The 19,507-nt window shown below is 42.4% G+C and overlaps 1 protein-coding gene across 2 annotated transcripts in view; it reads left to right on the plus strand.

Annotated features, from left to right (window-relative positions):
* Positions 1-424: 424 nt before the first annotated feature.
* Positions 425-19,507, plus strand: part of plxna4 (plexin A4) — a 346,384-nt gene continuing 327,301 nt past the window's right edge. Inside the window, exon 1 of one of the 2 annotated variants that reach the window (XM_017494514.3) lies at positions 425-1,065. The gene's annotated coding sequence lies outside the window, so the exon portion shown is untranslated. Of the gene's footprint in view, positions 1,066-6,335; positions 6,600-19,507 lie in introns of those variants that run through there. The other variant, XM_047162222.2, reaches the window with a different exon arrangement.

Genomic DNA, 19,507 nt, shown 5'->3' on the forward strand with positions numbered 1-19,507 from the left:
TGATGATGATGGTGATGATGATGACAAGGATGATGGTGATGATGATGATGATGATTATTATTATTATTATAGCAGCCAGATGACGTGATGAATAAAATAACTTTTGTCACGAGCTAATCTCCTTAACACGTCGTCGACACGTCTATTATTCACACACTAATCTCCACCTGATCTGCACAAGAGATATGAGATATATTTTTATTTCTTCCTCCCTTGGCATTAAATTCAACCCTCATTCCGTTTCCCGGTATCCCCCAGAAATCCGTTCGAGGAGCCGCGAGCGCGTCACTGAGTAACCGGTGAGCCTCTGCGGTAATACACGCGCGCTCAAGTCTTTTGCAATTAGGCCAATCAGCTGCGCCGCGCGCACACACACACACACACACACACACGGAGCCGGGAGGAGGAGGGGAGGGAGGAGGAGAGGAGGAGGAGGGTGTTTGAGAGGAGACCAGTCGCCGGTCACTTTGGAGTCAGCCGCCAAACGGCAAACTCTGGAAAGAAGCACGCGCTCGTCTCTCCTCTCTTCGGTGTGTCTCGCGGATCTGCGCAGCAGTGTGTGTGTGTTTCCCGTGGAGCTAAGATAGAGAGCGAGAGAGAGACACACACACACACGTCGGAGTTTCCGGACGCGGCCATTTCTCTAAACCCTGCACGGATCTGCGATGGCACTCACCAGCAGCAAGAGTGTGTCTTGAGAAGAAAAAAAAAAAAAACCGAAAAGTTGCCGCGGGAACGCCTCGCGGACGCCTCGCGCTCACGCGGGATTTAAAACGACTTGGATTTTTTTCTTTTATTATTTAATTCCGTGACAACGTTTTGTGGAATTTCTGCGTTTGGGTTTGCATTCATCACCCCAGATCCAAAAGAAAAAGTGTCAAGCGGAGTTTGCTGTGCGACTGTGCATATCTCTCTCTGTGTGTGTGTGTGTGTGTGTGTGTGTGTGCGCGCGCGCGCGCGCGTGTGTATGTGTGTGTGTATCTGTAGCTATCTATCCGCAACGTGCACGCGACTGCGGCGGCAGCGGCGGAGGTGCTGGTGGTGAAGTCCAAACCCGCAGCACAGGTAAGCGAACAAGGATACACACACCAATTCCTCACCCGGTCTTTACACGATCTCTGAGCTCTTCAGCGCAGGTGTATGCGTATGCTGTTATTTATCTATATAGATATATTTTACCTGTGCATGCGGGAGCGCTGCGGGAGAGCACTGCACCATCCGCGCCCAGAGAGAGAGCGAGAGAGAGAGAGAGAGAGAGAGAGAGGACACACACATCCTCACACACACACACACACCACATGCTTCATCCGCTGCCTGCTTGAGCACTGTTTTCACGCACAGCTTTGAATTATCGGTGATTTGAATGTGAAACCATCGTCACCATCATCATCATCGTTATTACGCCTGCACGGAAAACGCGCGTTCCTCGAGTGGAACTTCGGTAATGCGGTGATGCGCGTGATGGCAGGATTTCTCTACTGTGCAAGACTCTGCGGTGCGGAGTTGAGTCCGGTGAGATGCTCCTCACCTTTTAGCACCGATGCGGCATTTTCGAGAGGCATGACACTCTTCATACTCACGGCGTAACGGGAACACTCTCACCCTTACGCGTTCTTCTCCGAACACCACGAGGAACGGTGCAGAACTTCGCCTGTGATAGGCTGTGGTCTTAGTGTTCAAGCATATTCGCCACAGAGTGATGATATCACCAGCATATCATATAGCACATGAGGATGAGGATTTAAAAAAAATGCGCGTTAAGCGTTAGATGTCGCAAAAAAAACAAAAAAAAAAAACAAACCCGACCTGATTCTGAGCGTGTAGAATATACTATACATCCTGTACGAGGCAGGAAATAAGCACGCCACGACATGTGTGAAGTTAGGGGTTAAAAAACTGCTGTAATGGATTTATTTATATATTTCTTTATTCACCCCATGCGCTCTTGGATATAGATGCGCTTTCGCGCTGGCGGGGAAACGCGACTTCCCCGTGCGCACGGCGTGGAGCGCGATGTGGTGGAGCTACTACGGCATAGGAAATCAAATATACATCATTCAGAATAGAAACTAAAAAGCCCAGTGCGGATGAAACACCTGCAGTGTTGAAGTAACTCCTACCCTGTTTATTTAATCACACACTCTGTGTGTGAAATCCACACTGGGGATTTTTTTTAGTGCGCAGGTTTAAATCGGCACTTTGCGCGCAAGGAGGGAGGAACAGCAAGTGCAGTCGTGTTTTTATTTTCATTTCCTGTTACGCGGTTGAGTCGGGAATCGTGCAGTCGTTTGGAAAGTTTAAAAAAAAAAAAAAAAAAGTCATACAGTGTGTGGTCTGTGTGCTGAAATTTAAACAGCAAACCACCGGAAGCAGTTGGAAAATGTGAATGTGGGTAGGATGTGTGTAGAATTTGTGTAGGATGTGTGTAGAATCTGTGTAGGATGTGTGTAGAATCTGTGCAGGATGTGTGTAGAATTTGTGCAGGATGTGTGTAGAATTTGTGTAGGATGTGTGTAGAATCTGTGCAGGATGTGTGTAGAATTTGTGCAGGATGTGTGTAGAATTTGTGTAGGATGTGTGTAGAATTTGTGTAGGATGGTCGTCACGGATTTAACAGACACGCTTCTTGAATATTCATCTAACTGTTATGCGCCACTCATAATTATGTATCATTATGCATAATAAGGCTATATCTGCACCCTTTATTTAACGTTTGCGGCTATCTATCTACCTATCTATCTATCTATCTGTCTATCTATCTATCTATCTGTCTATCTGCCTGTCTGTCTGTCTGTCTGTCTGTCTATCTATCTATCTATCTATCTATCTATCTATCTATCTATATGTCTGTCTGTCTGTCTGTCTCTCTTTCTCTCTGTCTGTCTGTTTCTTTCTATATCTCTATCTGTTTGTATGTCTGGCTATCTGTCTATCTATCTGTCTTACTCTCTCTGTCTGTCTATCTATCTATCTATCTATCTATCTGACTGTCTGTTTCTGTCTTTCTCTCTGTCTGTGTTTCTATCTGTCTATCTACCTATTTGTATGTATATCTATCTATCTGTCTGTCTGTTTCTCTCTCTATCTGTCTATCTGTTTGTATGTCTGGCTAACTATCTATCTATCTATCTATCTATCTATCTATCTATCTATCTATCTATCTGTCTGTCTGTCTGCATGTCTCTCTCCCTCTCTCTCTCTCTCTCCTTCTCTGTCTCTCTCAGACTATGTCCACTCTCTAGGTCCCAAAGGTGGCGTACGTTTCTCACGCAGTTCTTAGTAAGCTACAGCAGCACGCGCGGTGGGACGCAGCAGAAATTGATGCCCGCTAACTGTACGATCGATTCTCTCAACGAATCGATTCTTTTTGAACGAATCAAAAGGAATCGATTCGCAACCACGAATCGCAAATCGCATGTGTGTGTGTGTGAGTGCGTGTGTGCGCGCGCGCGTGCGTGTGTGTCTAAAACATCAGCTCACACATCTTTTTAATATAAACATATAACATGGCTGATCAAATGAATCAATGAATCAAATGAATCCAAATTCATGTATTTGATTCTGTGGATGTTTTTTGATATGGCATTTTGAGCAACAGTATGCAGTTTTAGTAGCTTAATGTAAAACTCTGAACACCAGTCCTAGCTGATATAGAAATATAGCATATATATTATAGAAATCCTTATATCATGTATACAGAAGTAGAGATGAATTACACCCCACCCCAGCAAGCAGCATGCCTTAATAACTCAGACCAGTACTGCTTATTAAATATGGATTATATGATTATATTCATGATTTGGTTGTTCTGTCTGATTCATATGGCTGGTGATGATATACGCATGCTCACTGAACCTGCTGTAGAAACGCACTATAAAGCTTACACTTTCGTCATATATTTATAGTATTTATAGACGTGATTACACTCAGTGCCAGCTTTGCAGCATCCATTCATTTAGGTTTCAGTTTTTTTGATGTTCATGATGGAGAATCCCATCTATATATAAATCCATAAGTGCATGCTGCTGGGTTTTGGGCCTGACTTGCACAGAGACTGAAGTTGAAGTCTCTCTGGTCTGAGTGACTGGTACTGGCTGGACTGTTCACTCCCAGTCACTTTTAACACATCGTTAAATGTCTGGTGTTGACATTGGAAGTAAAGTAATTGTTCCTGAGATTGTGCTACTGTGTATGCAGTGTGTGTGTGTGTGTGTGTGTGTGTGTGTGTGTGTGTGTGAGTGAGAGAGACTTAGACACTCGGCATTTCACCTGTGAGTGGTATAATAGGCTGTAAACTGAAGGACTCTGGCAGATCAGCGGTGACTGTGAGCTGCTGCTTTCTTTGTGTGTGTGTGTGTGTGTGTGTGTGTGTGTGTGTGTGTGTGTGTGTGAGAGAGAGAGAGAGAGAGAGGCAGATTTTATGTTTTTATGTGCCCTGGATTAATCCATGCACAAATGTCTAATCAAGAAATCTATTACTGACTCTGTAAAGGCTAATCTTTACAGCAATAGCCTTCGGTGTGTGACAACGTGAGAGGCAGCCGCTCTCCACCCAGACGCCAGGCACCTGACACACACACAAATTGCCAAATTTTTTTTGAGACTGGAGATTAGATTTTTCACGGCCTTGCTAACGGTCAGGACCTTGAATAGTCGGAATATCAGATATTGTTAAGATTTAGGTGTGTGTGTGTGTGTGTGTGTGTGTGTGGGATCAGTCAATGGCACCGGTATGCTATATATACACCATTTGCATTCCATTTACATTTGGCAGATGCCCGTATCCGATGCGACTTACATTACAGCTCAAGGGCCCAGTAATTCTCAGTGTCCTGGCAGTGCTGGGATTTGAACTCACGACCTTCTGATCCCGCAGCCCCACACCAAGGATATTCAACTCCAATCTAAAGGTCCAGTTACATAAAATTGACCTGAATGGTGACAACAGTTACCTTTTAAATGCCTAACCATTACGGATTAGTTGATGGCGATAAATAACATGCCTCGACGTGGTTATGCTTCATAGACACTGAGATATTTCAAATTCCATGCAGGGAAAATAAACATATACTTCTCTGTCCAATCGTCTTTAAACATTCTGCTTTCATAATCATTTTACTAATCAGACCAGAAAGGGTAACGAAAATGAAAAATCGATGAATTTCCCCTTTCTGAAGTAATGTCTCTAGCTCTGTAGCTAGGCTCTGGTCCAAGGAGCTGCCTTCAGCGAAATAATTTCCATAAATGCATGTGTGTGTTTTAATAAACCGTTACAGAAGATCTGCTAGGGAAGTCATGCTGGTTTTAGAAATGTTTACTAAATCACAGCCAAGATTTTACTCGTACATCGATTGGATCGTCTTTAAAATATTCGAGCTCCTCATCTTGGAAAATTAACTAAGCATGGTTACGAAGTCAAACTTCAGATAAAGCGCATTAGCTGTAGGTTTCTATGTAGAACCTTAAAATGTCCCTATAAGGAAAACGTGAAGGTTGTATTATAGAGGAGTCTACAACTAATGGGCTTCGTATGATACGATTTAAACTTCGTAATATTTCACGCAGTTTTTCGTGATCGTAGCGGCCAGAAATGATCGATTTTGAGTATTTTGTGCTTTTTTTTTTTTTTGCGGGAATCTACTTGAATCTACGAAATTGCAGTCACACAGAATTGTCTTTCGCAAACATGTTTGTTGGTAAACGAGACCTTTTAGCTGTACTCTGAATTCGAAGAGGGCGTCGGATGAACGGGCACGGTGATGACGTCACACGACGCGTCTCGGCTCAGATCTGCGGTAGCTACAGTTTAAAAAAAGCACGCTCTGCGGAATAATGCGGAGTTTGTTCGATTTTGCGCGATTTTTTTTTTCAAATACTACAATGAGGATGAGGATGAGAGGAGAATTTAAAGTCTTATGTTCTACCCAGGTCCACAGCATAATATGGTTCATGGACTTTTTTTTCCCCCATGAATTGGTGAAAAAACCTTTCCGACACTTTCCCTACCATTCTAACCATGGTTCAGTGACCAAGCTTGTCACACAGCCATCCGGGTCCCCTGATATAAACCGTACCGAGAACATAAAGAGATTCTGTGTTGAAGGGTACTCTCGGATTCGTCGCTACGTGTTCTCCAGTCTCATCACCCGTTATAGGAGATTTAGTGCCGTTATACTGGCTGTCAATATACATAGAGATGCCAATAATTGTGACACATGTGGGTTTTGTGAAAATATACAGTATATTTTGATCATTTAGAATAAATGCACTTCGGTGAATGGGTAGCTTTCTCTCATATTGTCAGGGTGCTGTTAAGATAACCACAGTCATTTATTCATAAGCTTTTCTAGCCCTGTTTATCAAGGGTGCCATTAATTCTGGAGCAGTAAGTGTGTCCCAAGTGGGTGCCAGTTCGGTGAGTAAGCAAACAGGGATGTGTTGAAATGTAATCATACAGAAACCGGACTGAAACGAGCTTTGACCGGATATGTGTTCTACCTGAATACACACACTGACGCGACTATGCGTGGAAGGAAAATCAATATTTATAATCTGGTGTTTAATGATAATCTGCTCCATCGCTCCTTTCTACAGAACTGGTAAAAAGTGTGTGTGTGTGTGTGTGTGTGTGTGTGTGTGTGTGTGTGTGTGCAATCTGTCAAGTGAAAATGTTTCTAGTGCAGTTGTTATGATGATGTTGCTACAACAGCACAAGGGTATTCCAGTAGTGTGTGTGTGTGTGTGTGTGTGTGTGTGTGTGTGTGTGTGTGTGTGCATGGTTTTTATCTTGGTTTTTATATCAAGTATAGGAATATCAGACGATTTGTCTTTGTGGGGACATTTTGTCTCGTCTGGTGTGTGTGTGTGTGTGTGTGTGTGTGTGTGTGTGTGTGTGTAGGTATATGTGCATAGTTTTTTAATCTTGGTTTTTATATAAGGTATAGGAATATCAGATACTTTTGTCCTTGTGGGGACATTTTGTCTCGTCTGGTGTGTGTGTGTGTGTGTGTGTGTGTGTGTGTATTTTGTTTAGTTCTACACATGGTCTGTTTATACAGGCTTAGACCTTGTCTTGTTAAACAGTGTCCTGTTCACTTCTAAACCTTGTGTGTCTCAGTAATGTGTGTATAGTGTGTGTGTGTTGTCAGTGTGTTGAATTCTTTCAGGACAGCTGTGTACAGTCAGGATAGCATCAGGACGTTGTCTTCTAGTCCTTTTCTCTCTCTCTCTGTGTGTGTGTGTGTGTGTGTGTGTATGCATGTATGAGGTGAGCATGTATACAGTGGTTGTGTGTAAGATCTTGTCACTGAGTTATGAGTAATCGGGTTGTTGTGATAATAACAACACAGAAGATTTTCTTATGAATTTAGCGCGCTTGTACCTTGTAATATTTCCGACGCGTAGAGCCGCACGCTGGACAGAAAGTCTGGACTCTTCTTCTTTCTTCTGCAGTGTGGCCTTGTACAGCCTCGCTGATCGTCGTAGTGATAAAACCCAGCACATCACGTCGACATAAACATCCCAGTGCGCCGGCTTTTACGTCTGTCTCATCCGAGCCATGCGTGACGGGTAATAAACTAGTTTTCTTTCAGACGCGTGAACGCATTTGAAAGCTCGTGGCAGGCAAAAATACTGCGTAGTCTAAATCGCTGCCTGAGATCGGAACAGTGGATTTAGGTCTAATACCTGATTTTAGCACTGGGGGGAATTGTGATAACGTGATGAGCGAGAGTGAAAGACCTGCAGTCAGCTCCTGGGTGAACGCGAGAAACATTCATTCATTCATCTTCAGTGAGCGCTTCATGCTAGTCAGGGTTGCCGTGGATTCAAAGCCAACCCTGGGAACCCTGGGAACCCTGGGAACCCTGGGCGTGAGGCGGCGGGAATACTCCCGGGATGAGTCATGAGGATATTGTAGAACTCACATTTTTTGCGTACTCACATTCATATCTACGGTGATTTAGCATAGTTCATACTGGCGTACTCTCGGGAGGTCGGAGGAAGTCTGATTGAACTGGGAATCTTGGAGCTGTGAGGCTCGCTGGGATTTCATTTCGAAATAAAATGACATTTCTTCTTAACTTTGCATAAATACTGAACACTGAGTTTCAAGTTTCAGAAGTGTCTGAGTTCCTTGACCGGTTAAGGGTTCTAGCTTCTTAAATTGATTTTACTTGGACGTCTGAATGAGACTCGATGCTTCATTCAAGCCTGAACCTGAACTCAGGATCGAGCCGGGGACCTTGGAGCTGTGAGGTGATAACACTACCCACTTCACCACCGTGCCTCATGTAAGAAAATATGAATATATCGAATGAGGGAATGATTTTTTTGTAGTGCAATTGTTGTCAGATTTCAGTAGCAGGTATCTAGTTTCCTTGGACGTTTTACAACGTGTCAGACGTTTTAGTCTTAAAGTAAAGCTTCAGTACATTTTTGCTAAATTCTACGGGAACATAGCTTGTTAGTGCCAAATGACCGCCTGTGACAACCGTTTATATCAACGTGGTCTAATTGGCTTAAAATTATAATCATAATCATAACTTCTGTAACATAAGTGGCATCCCCTACTGTGAGAAAACATGCTTTCACATGTTCTGACATAAGCAAAAACACATCAGTCTTGTTCAGTCAGTAATTCTGAACGGTATCATATGCAAGTGATTCAGTGGAATTTCAGCAGCCATGTCATGAGATAATCACAGCTGTCATACTTCTGCATACCCCAGACATGTCGAATCCTCACGCTGGCTTTCAGATAAGAGCCTTTCTCCCTCTTTCGAGCTTCCATTGGACACGCTTCACAAGCTGCTGTCATTTTTGCAAGGCACACCTGAATGAGAGTGTGGTTAGACTCTCGTAAAACTGATTGAAATCCCCCTTTAAATGTTCAGGCTTGAATGACCCATCAAGCTTTTGTTAAGCGGGAGGGGTGCCCTTTCAAAGGGCTCCAATTTAGGTCCTGTTTAAGAAGCTAGAACGCTTAACTCTTGAGAAACCCTTTTGTCTCTCAGATTGTAGGCTTGCTTAGACAGCTATGAAACGTGTCCATTGATTGTCAGTTTCAAAAGGAAGTTGCCTTTGGATTCCTCAGACGTCTCAAAAACACCACTTGGATTGGTGACTCTAAATCGACCCTCGGTGTGAACGAGTGCTTGCATGGTACCCTCCGGGGTGTGTCCCTACATCGCTCCCAGTATTCCCGGCTCCAGATTGACCGTGACCCTAACCAGGATAAAGTGACTGCTGCAGAATGAACGACTCCACAGAAGGGCCTATAATTCGGTATATCGATACATCCCTCTACTAGCACATGAACTTCATTTTCTCAGATTTCAAACGAATGTCAAATATTAAGCTACGTTTTTGTTGACTTTGTCTGCGCTGGTTTCCATTCTCTGTCCCAGAGGACGGAGGTGTGATCTTTCCCAGAGCCCTCGCAACCCCTCCACTGGAGAGCCGGGGGGCAGGATTGGCTCGGAAGAGAGAAATGCGATCAGGTGAATGTGTGTAGGAAATAAAATTGAACCACCTGGCAAACTGTGATGGGAGGGAGGGAGGGAGAGAGCGAGGGAAAGAGAGAAAGAGAAGGAGGGAGGGAGGAACGAAGGACAGAACGAGAGAAATGGATTACGTCCCCATTATCCACAGCCCTACAAGAACCCCATGTTCCCTTTCCGAAATGGCTGGAAAACAGCCTTCTTTGTTTACACCACAGGGCTCTGACAAACAGAGCAAGGAAAGAAGGTAAATAGAAAGAGAATGGAGTACTATCTTTCTTCCCATGCTCCTGGAGGCGCAGATGAGATTTGGCGCTCGGCCAAGGCAAAATCTGCCTGAGGAAATTGTAACGGCGTGAAGCCATCAGATCCAACCTCCTGCTTTTCTAGCACGGATATATATCAGAGATGTATTAATGACCCAGCTGACATGCAACCGTTAGAGCAAGTACTTGGCATGTTTGAGAGCCAGGTAATGCCAAAGTTGTAAAAGAAATTATTGCATACACGTACATACAGCTGGGATTAATGTTGGCAGGATTTATTACTGGTAGAAGTCATTCCATCATAGCGCACATGGCCAGGTCTTTTCAAAGAGTCTACTGTGTTCTGTCTATCAGCGGTAACCCTAATACAACCCTAACCGTGTGCCTCGGGCCCTCTCTGGCAGTTTCGCTCAGCGCGTCATCATTATGATTAGGAGCTCTGCATGGATATTGCGAAAGATTAGTTTTAAAAGTTCAAACTGCTTTATAACAGTTCAGTGCGGGCTAAGTTGGACGTGTTCACTCATAGCATGTTACGTTTACAGCTAATACACATGCAACAACGATAGCAGTTATGAGTAACACTTATGTTATGAGTAAATGTTGCGTTTAGAACACTGCGTAACACCTGCAGAAGCCATTCATGACAATTGGCATAAACCTACAAGAACACTAACCTTTAGTAAAGTCTTACCCGTAATCGCTACTGTTGTTAAATACGTATTACTAATAAGTGTATTATTTGCTAAGCAAATACAATCATTAGTAATATTTTACTTAAGGGAAGTATTTTTCACATGTCATAACACCTACATAAGTCGTTTATGACAACTGGCATAAACCCACATGAACACTACCCTTATATAAGTGTTACCTATATACTTGTTATAAACAGTACATATTAGATCTAAATGTAATAATAATAATAATAATAATGATGATGATGATGGGTAATACATTAATTAATGGTGGTATTTATAACGCTTCATGACTCCTACACAAGTCATTAATGACAACTGACATAAACCCGAATAAACACTATTGTCAGGTAAAGTCTTACCCATACGTGTTATTGCTGTTATATATTGTACGTATTAGTTGTGAACACAATAACAATCACAATTATGGGTAACACTTTACTTAAGGGCAGTGTTTATGACACTTCTTAACATCTACATAAGTCAGCTGTGATAACTGGTATAAACCAGCGTAAACATTTATTAAAGCTTCTTCAAGTGGGTGATATTAGCTGACATTAGGGTTTCGTCATGCTTTCGTCATTTTTGTGAAATTTGGTCGATATGAAGTGTTAATAGCACTTCATAACGCCGACGTACGCCGTCGGTGACAACCTGAAGAGATATTTATGAAGGCTTATTCTATTGAGTGTCAGCTGACATAAAGACTTCTTTTAGCGTTTTTGTGTCAAGTCAGCATAACACCTGAGTCAAGTGACATAGATGTTTTATGAGTTACGTCACTTTTCGGGCTGACTTACTCTGCAATGTCATGACATAAGACATTGAGATGAAACTCTGTTGTATAACAATGGTACATAGGGATGGTTTTTCATTTTTGGAGTTTTGTCTGGACTTCAAGCGCTTAAGTAATGCCCGTTTGTTTTTTTTCTGCTTATAAGATGCTAATGAATACTTATTAATAACTATGTAATAACATAATTGCAACAATGTAACGGCGGAATTATGCTTATTTCTCTGACACTATCATTAAATAACGTTTCTATGTTTACCAGCATCAGTGTAACGTGATTGACTTACCAGAAGTGCACTAAGATATAAAGTCAGTTGTTATAAAATGTTAAAGTCACCCTGGGACAATAACAATAAATAACAACAACAACAACAAAAAATCTATGGCTTAGTGTGTTATGTCAGTAACTTGGTATTAAAACCGCCAGAAGCAATCTTTATATAAATATGATCACATGAGTCATACAGAATGCTGTATTTATCCTGTATTGCGCGTTCATTGTGACATCTCCGCTCTGGATAATGACTCACTAGCAGATGGGGACAATGACTGACCTTTGAGGTGCAGCTCGCTTAACACTCTTATTTGTTTGATCACCTGTCATTCTGATATCTGTAGCAGATTTTTTTTTTTTTTTTCCATCAGTGCTAGTGTTGTGACCTTTTGGAAAACTGTGTTTCCATTCTCCTTGTTGCCTTCCTCCATTTCCTTTTCTCTTCGTGTTGTCCCCACTGGTTAACGGTGAGGTCGTAATTTGTCATTTGTGTGAATCTGTCAGAAAGCTGGCTCTTGCAAACAGATTCGTTAAAAATAAATAAATAAATAAATAAATAAACCCCAAACCTGATTAACCGCATACTGTTGAGTGCAAAAGTTTGTATCCCCATGGTTTTTGAAACGGTAACGCTCTAAATCTTAAACGTAAAGCCAAGTCAGCAGAAAAGAATGTTTTAGAAATAATGTCAGAAGTGCAAAAGTTTGTGCCCCCAGCGTTCTAACTAAAATGTGAATATATCCTGCAATAAGACAACGATAGTAAAAGTAAAGCCAAGTCAACATATACATACATATATATGTATATATGTGAGTGTGTGTGTGTGTGTGTTTTCCTGTTGACTTCCTATTACTTTTAATATTGGTGACAGCTGATGCCATGTTGATTTATAAATGTATATATATATATATATATATATATATATATATATATATATATATATATATATATATACACACACACACACACATATATATTTATATATATACAAAGAATTACAAGTAAAATGTGGATGTATCCTGCAACAAGACAGAAAGTTAAAAAAAAAAAACAACGAAAAAATATTTTCAAAATCATTTCAAAGCCGCAAAAATTTGCACCGCCATTTTTTTTGGTAAAATGATCAATAGGAAAATGCATTTCTCTGTTAGAATTTGTGTACGAAACATAGACCGAAAAATATTTGAGATATTTTTAAATATATAAAATGAGAAAATGCACATCTGTTAGAATATATCTACAAAAATAATTGGACTCAAAAAAAAAAAAGTGATGAAGCCAACGTATTGAAAAAAATGAAGTCACCAAAAAATATTTTAAAAAAGCTCTCATAACCCATCCGGTCTTCAAACCTCACGTCTGAGTTTTAGACAATATTTATATCACAGTTATTATTTTTTTTCCGTATTAGCATCCTAGCATACATTATTTGCCCATTTTGTTGCTTGCGAGAATGAAGGAAAACCTGTAGAAGTCACTACATGCTATAAATCAAACGTCCTTGTCTTCTTTAATTTATCCTAAGGGTGTATAAACTTTTGCACACGATTGTCGGTTTGAATTTTTTGGTTTCAGATCAGTTCCAGATGATCTTTTTAGCAATGCAGGAATTTAATTACGTGTGCGTTATTACTCTCAGGGAATTCGATTTAAATTGCAGCTCATATTTATAGGTTATAATTGTGATGTAAATTCCTAGCGAATATAATTTCATACTGAGTCCACTCCTGCAGAATAGAGTAGAGAAACGGAATAATCCCTTCCTGTTGTTATGTGTTTATGTCGCTATATTAGATGGTCAGTGTTTAACACAAATGTCAGTCCTCCATGCGTGTCCTTCCGCTCCTCATCTCCTGCTGCTAAATTCAGAGAGCCATTAGGACACAAAGGATTGATGAAACGCCTCGATTTGGCCATTTGCTTACTCTTGCGGAAAATAGATTTCCCGTCGCTCATTACTGCGGCACACGGCCAGGACACACACCTATTTTAACCTCTCACTAAATGATGTGGATTTCTGAGCGCTTTCAGCCGTGAAGTCAGTATTAGCCATAGCTGGAGGTTTGATTTGATAGAACAATCAAGAACATAGCTGCGATTGGTGAGCTGCGATTTTAGGAATATTCACTCATTATTAAACTGAGAACCTGTTGTGTTTGAGGGGGGTGTGATTGAGGGGTGTGTGTTTGAGGGGGGTGTGTTTGAGGGGGGTGTGTTTTAGAGGTGTGTTTGAGGGGTGTGTGTTTGAGGGGGGTGTGTTTGAGGGGTGTGTGATTTAGAGGTGTGTTTGAGGGGTGTGTGTTTGAGGGGGGTGTGTTTGAGGGGTGTGTGATTTAGAGGTGTGTTTGAGGGGTGTGTGTTTGAGGGGTGTGTGATTTAGAGGTGTGTTTGAGGGGGGTGTGTTTGAGGGGTGTGTGATTTAGAGGTGTGTTTGAGGGGTGTGTGTTTGAGGGGTGTGTTTGAGGGGTGTGTTTGAGCGGTGTGTGTTTGAGCGGTGTGTTTGAGGAGTGTGTTTGAGGGGTGTGTGTTTGAGCGGTGTGTTTGAGGTGTGTGTGTTTGAGCGGTGTGTTTGAGGTGTGTGTTTGAGGGGTGTGTTTGGGCGGTGCGTTTGAGGAGTGTGTTTGAGCGGTGTGTTTGAGCGGTGTGTTTGAGCGGTGTGTTTGAGCGGTGTGTTTGAGCGGTGTGTGTTTGAGCGGTGTGTGTTTGAGGGGTGTGTTTGAGGGGTGTGTTTGAGGTGTGTGTGTTTGGGCGGTGGGTTTGAGGAGTGTGTTTGAGCGGTGTGTTTGAGCGGTGTGTTTGAGGGGTGTGTTTGAGGGGTGTGTTTGAGCGGTGTGTTTGAGCGGTGTGTTTGAGCGGTGTGTTTGAGCGGTGTGTTTGAGGGGTGTGTTTGAGGGGTGTGTGTTTGGGCGGTGCGTTTGAGGAGTGTGCTTGAGCGGTGTGTTTGAGCGGTGTGTTTGAGGTGTGTGTGTTTGGGCGGTGCGTTTGAGGGGTGTGTTTGAGCGGTGTGTTTGAGGTGTGTGTGTTTGGGCGGTGCGTTTGAGGAGTGTGTTTGAGGGGTGTGTTTGAGCGGTGTGTTTGAGGTGTGTGTGTTTGGGTGGTGTGTTTTACTGCACAGTAACTTTCACTTCTGACTCTGATTCAGGACCATAAGCGGGTTAATAATAATGCGAGGCTTGAGATTTTATAAGGTGTTATAAACTGGTTAAGCGTGAGGTGGTAATTCTCTAAGATTCTCGTATTGAATCCAGATTCTTTACAAAACAAAGAAAAACCACCTATATACATACCATTAAGTGCAAAAGTTAGTACCCCCCATGATTTATATAAGGAAAAGATTAAGATAGTTAAAAAAGTGCTAGCTGTTCATTAAAAGTAAATTGTTGTGTCATGTGTTTCTTGTGAGTCTGAAGGTAGGTAGATCGAAAGATAGATCGATAGATCGATCGATAGATAGATAGATAGATAGATAGATAGATAGATAGATAGATAGATAGATATGATTGCTAAATAGGGGCTGGCTTTACTTTGCTTTAGCTATGGAAAAGAATAATAATATCTAGAGTAATATTATTGTGTTATGTGTCAGTCATAGAGCATTAATGATAGATAGATAGATTGATAGATAGATAGATAGATAGATAGACTGCTATGATTGAAGAAGGTGGACATATTAGTTATAGAATACTTATATCATTTATTTATTCACAGGTTTTAGTCTAGTAACACTGACATAGACGTCATGTCACTCAGAACACTGAAGGTTTGCGGTGTGAATAGATCGGGCTCTTACACTGCACCTGGATTAATCGTGTAAGTTCACAATAAAAAGGAATTTCACTGCAGATTGTCCTGAGTCCAGGACGAGGTTTATTAAAAACATTTTTTCATGTTGAAGCCTTTTACATCACACTCTTAATCCTGCTGAGGGATTTGTACAAGAAAATACTTAATCCAAGATTCCTCATAATACAATGTCAGACAGTGATGACCCAGATGTACCACTGTGTGTGTGTGTGTGTGTGTGTGTGTGTGTGTGTGTGTGTGTGTGTGTGTGTAAGCTTGGTTTGATGAGTTTAAGATTTCAAAGGTTGATACAAGGGACACAGATTTGGATAAAGCCATCCAATTCTCTCTCTCTCTCTCTCTCTCTCTCTCTCTCTCTCTCTCTCTCTCTCTCTCACACACACACACACACACACACACACACAAAGTACAATTCAATGGCATGTAATAACATTCATAAAGCAACAATCATCAAGCTAAAAAAAAAAAAGAATCCTGAGAAAATCAGTAGTTTTATATTCGTCGTTGCCCGGCAGACGTGTACGTTCAACAATCAAAGAAAGAAAGAAAGAAAGAAAGAAAGAAAGAAAGAAAAACGACTTCTTACTGACTTTGGTGTGTGTTTATCTCATGTGTGTTTATCTGTGTTGTGTAATCCCACAACCTGCTGCACTACACACATTGACCTGGGTGTGATCTGGTAGAACTGTCTATAAATGAGGATTAATTCACGCGTGTGGATGACAGACAGTCTTTTATGAATGAGGAAAATGCAGGTTTGAAGAAAAATCTATCTGAAAAAGCTGAAATAAATAGCAGAGCAACGCTGTCATGTAAATCTGGAATTTACCAGACCCGAATGTCTTTTACGCACGATGCGAGGAGACATCTCCACGGCTCATAAGGAAACAAGCAAGCATCAGGATCATGCACTCTTTCATTTCCCTTAGCCTGTGGTAATGCACTTAATGAGGTAATTACCTCGTTGTACGTTTCGATTACGCTAGCTGGAATTTTTTAGCAGAGTCAATTTCCGGGCAACCAAAACATTTTGGAGCTTTTACTAGATAATATATTTATTTATCTAGGCTGTTACTCGTACCAGATTAGAACAGAAGCCCTAAGATCTCCACATAACAAACGGCTGTTTTCTTGTGATGTCGACTTAATGTTTCTGTGTACTCGTCATAACACCCCGCTGGTTTTATTCTTCTGGAGGCAGCAAAAGCTTAGCGCAGTCCCGCAGCATCATTGGCTACGTTTACACGGACAGCAGTAATCTAATTATTCACCTTATTCTGAATAAGACGGTATTGTGATTAATGTGTTTACATGAGTGGCTTTTAGAATATTCCTTTCATCTTCCTGTTTTACGTGTTGTAGAACGTAGCTCGATTAACAGCATGTCATTACATCCCCACGTCACGCCGTCCGACGTCCATCCAGAATTTCACGTATCGACGTACAGTTGGTCTTCGTTATGGAACCGTGTACAGTTCTGGGTGTTTCATTTTAAATTTTATGAAAGCTTCAAGTGCGGTTAATTATTTGTCGCGCTGTACGTGTAAATAGACGACTGCTTGAAGACGTGCGCTGCGTCCCAAACCTACTATATAGTAGCTGAGATACGTGTATTTCTCCTACTATACAGCAGGTAAGTATGCGGTTTGGGACGCAGCCGTGCTCTCTTGTTTGCCGTCAAACGGTCGAGCGCTGCCGTGTGTGATCGTGTCCTGTCGCACAAAGCGGTGAAAACTCCCACACGACGTTAATAGTGTGATTAAGGTGTGTACGTGTCTGTAACGCACGTCGATAATGCGACTAAAACAGGAATACTCCACACGTCTTCATTCCATTCGTGTTTACTCCGAGTGTGATTTTAGTCAGATTAAGGTCATCAGTAATCGCTGTTTACATGCTAGATTCTCAATCGGGTTCATATCGGATTATTGTTGTCCGTGTAAACGTACCGACCGATGAACAAATTCGTTTTTACTTTGCTCAGGAACTCACTCAAGCTGAACTAGCTCTATGCATGTCAGCGACTGACGATTTCCACATTAGTGTCCGAGACTTGAGAAGGAGACCGTCGGGTCTACAACGAGATAAAGTCCATCTCTACAGCGGGCGATCATTCCGTTTGTCACGTATCGGGAAACTCTGGACTCCACTTCCCATCAGCCACTGCACTGCACTAGTTGTCACATGACCACCTGCACCTGATTCACGTTTTGGTTAATGAGCACTCATGGGTATAAATAGTCCTTGTCTGCACCATTAGTTTGTCTTTCGTTGTCTCAGACTCCCGTTGTTCATGTCTCGATGTTTGTTTCTTGCCACAGTGTGTTTCAAGGTTGTCATAGGGTATTTGCTTCTTAGTACGTTTCTTTAAATAAATGTCTTTATCTGCATCTGCATCTGCTTCTGGCTCAACTCCGATCTCTGACACCGTTTATGATAGCGATGGTGAAGACGCCGACGTGCTCATTCACAAGGCAGGCGATTTTCTCGCCGGAAAAACAACGCTTTGTTACGTCGAGATCACAAGAAAATGACGTCGAGATCGGACGCGTTCTAAACTTCCGCCAGCTCCCGCTTCCAGAAAACTTTCCCAAGTTTTGTTATTTGCCTCATAGCTTTGATACGCCCAACCCGCGCAGCATCACCTCAGCGCATCAACACTGTATTAAACCTGAGGAATAAACTGCCCTGTGTGCGAAATGGCCCTTTATGACGTCTGATTTATTGTCTGCTTCACTGGTGCTGACGAGCCTGCGTATTGCTCTGAGAGAGGAGCGCCAGCCGAGGCTCGCGTCTCGCCGAGAAATCAACTCCCCCTCCCTCCCTCCCTCCCTCCCTCCCTCCCTCCTTTCCATTATTCTCCTCCTCTTTCTTCTTCATCGCTATTGTGCGAAAGCTTTGCCTGATGAAAGTCATGGATCTTGTATGTGAGCGTGCGTGCGCGCGTGCGTGAGAGAGAACGTGTATATTTCCTGATTTAAATATACTCCCGCCGTACGTTCGTCGAATTTTCGCTTCTTGATTTAGTCGAGGTTCTGACTTGTAAAGAGCTGCTTTCCGTCATAAATAATCTGCTCTTAAACACACACACACACACACACACGCACAGAGTTATAAAGAGAATCATTTCAGAGCAGTGTGTGTGTGTGAGAAGAGAAAAGAGCTATGCAGAGAAGGCATTATGTAAGCCTGCGCAGGTGAAACGAGGAGAGACAGTCGCAAGACGGATGAATTTGGGATCCGGAGGCTTGCACAGGGAGAGGAGGAGAGACGGTGGAGACCGTGTCAGGAGCGAAGATGTAGCAGCGCTGTTGCTAAAGGAGGAAACGGCTGATTTGTCTACGAGGAAAGTGAGACAGGAAAAAAAAAAGAAAAGAAAAGATAAACAGGTCGCTTGCTGGCAGATAGAGAAGTTTCGCAGCCCTGGCGTGTGAAAACAGCTGCGTTATCGTTAAAACTCCTTTAGGAAACGACGTTTGGCTTCAGCTTTGATCATTTCTTTTTAATTAAGTGATACACTTATTATCGAATGTGTTTTCATTCACACTTAAATATTATTCTTTATAATTAACATGTGACCCTTTTTAGAAGAAGACGCTTTTATTTGTCTCTTAGATTATATTACAGCACCGTGAAATGCTTTCTTCATATGTCCCAGCTCGGGATCCCAGAGCGCAGGGTCAGCCACGATACAGCGCCCCCTGGAGCAGGGAGGGTTAAGGGCCGTACACAAGGGCCCAACAGTGGCAGCTCGGCAGTGCTGACCTGTGCTTGAAAACCTGACCTTCTGCTCAGTAACCCAGAGCCTGAACCACTGAGACACCACTGCCCATCAAAGCCCGTTACCCACAAGACCTTAAGAAAGCGACGCAGCGGCGCTTTATTCCTTTATTCTGTCCGGCTTTCTCTGCGCTCTACTCAAACAGATCCATCTTTCACTCTTCATACCAACGTCAACACCGCCGCCCTCGCCGTCTTGCAGATCGTGCGTCTCGAGTCTCGGGCTCGTATAACTGCATTGCATTCTGGGACTTTGAGTCTAGCATTCGCACCAAAATCTCCACTGTTCGTACGTTGGATTTCTCATTGACTCAGTGTTGAACGTTGCTTGAAAATATTAAGTGGGGAAAGAAGCTTTTGGTGTGTGTGTGTGTGTGTGTGTGTGTGTGTGT

Source organism: Ictalurus punctatus, chromosome 19 (assembly GCF_001660625.3).
Source record: "Ictalurus punctatus breed USDA103 chromosome 19, Coco_2.0, whole genome shotgun sequence".
Classification (NCBI taxonomy): domain Eukaryota; kingdom Metazoa; phylum Chordata; class Actinopteri; order Siluriformes; family Ictaluridae; genus Ictalurus; species Ictalurus punctatus.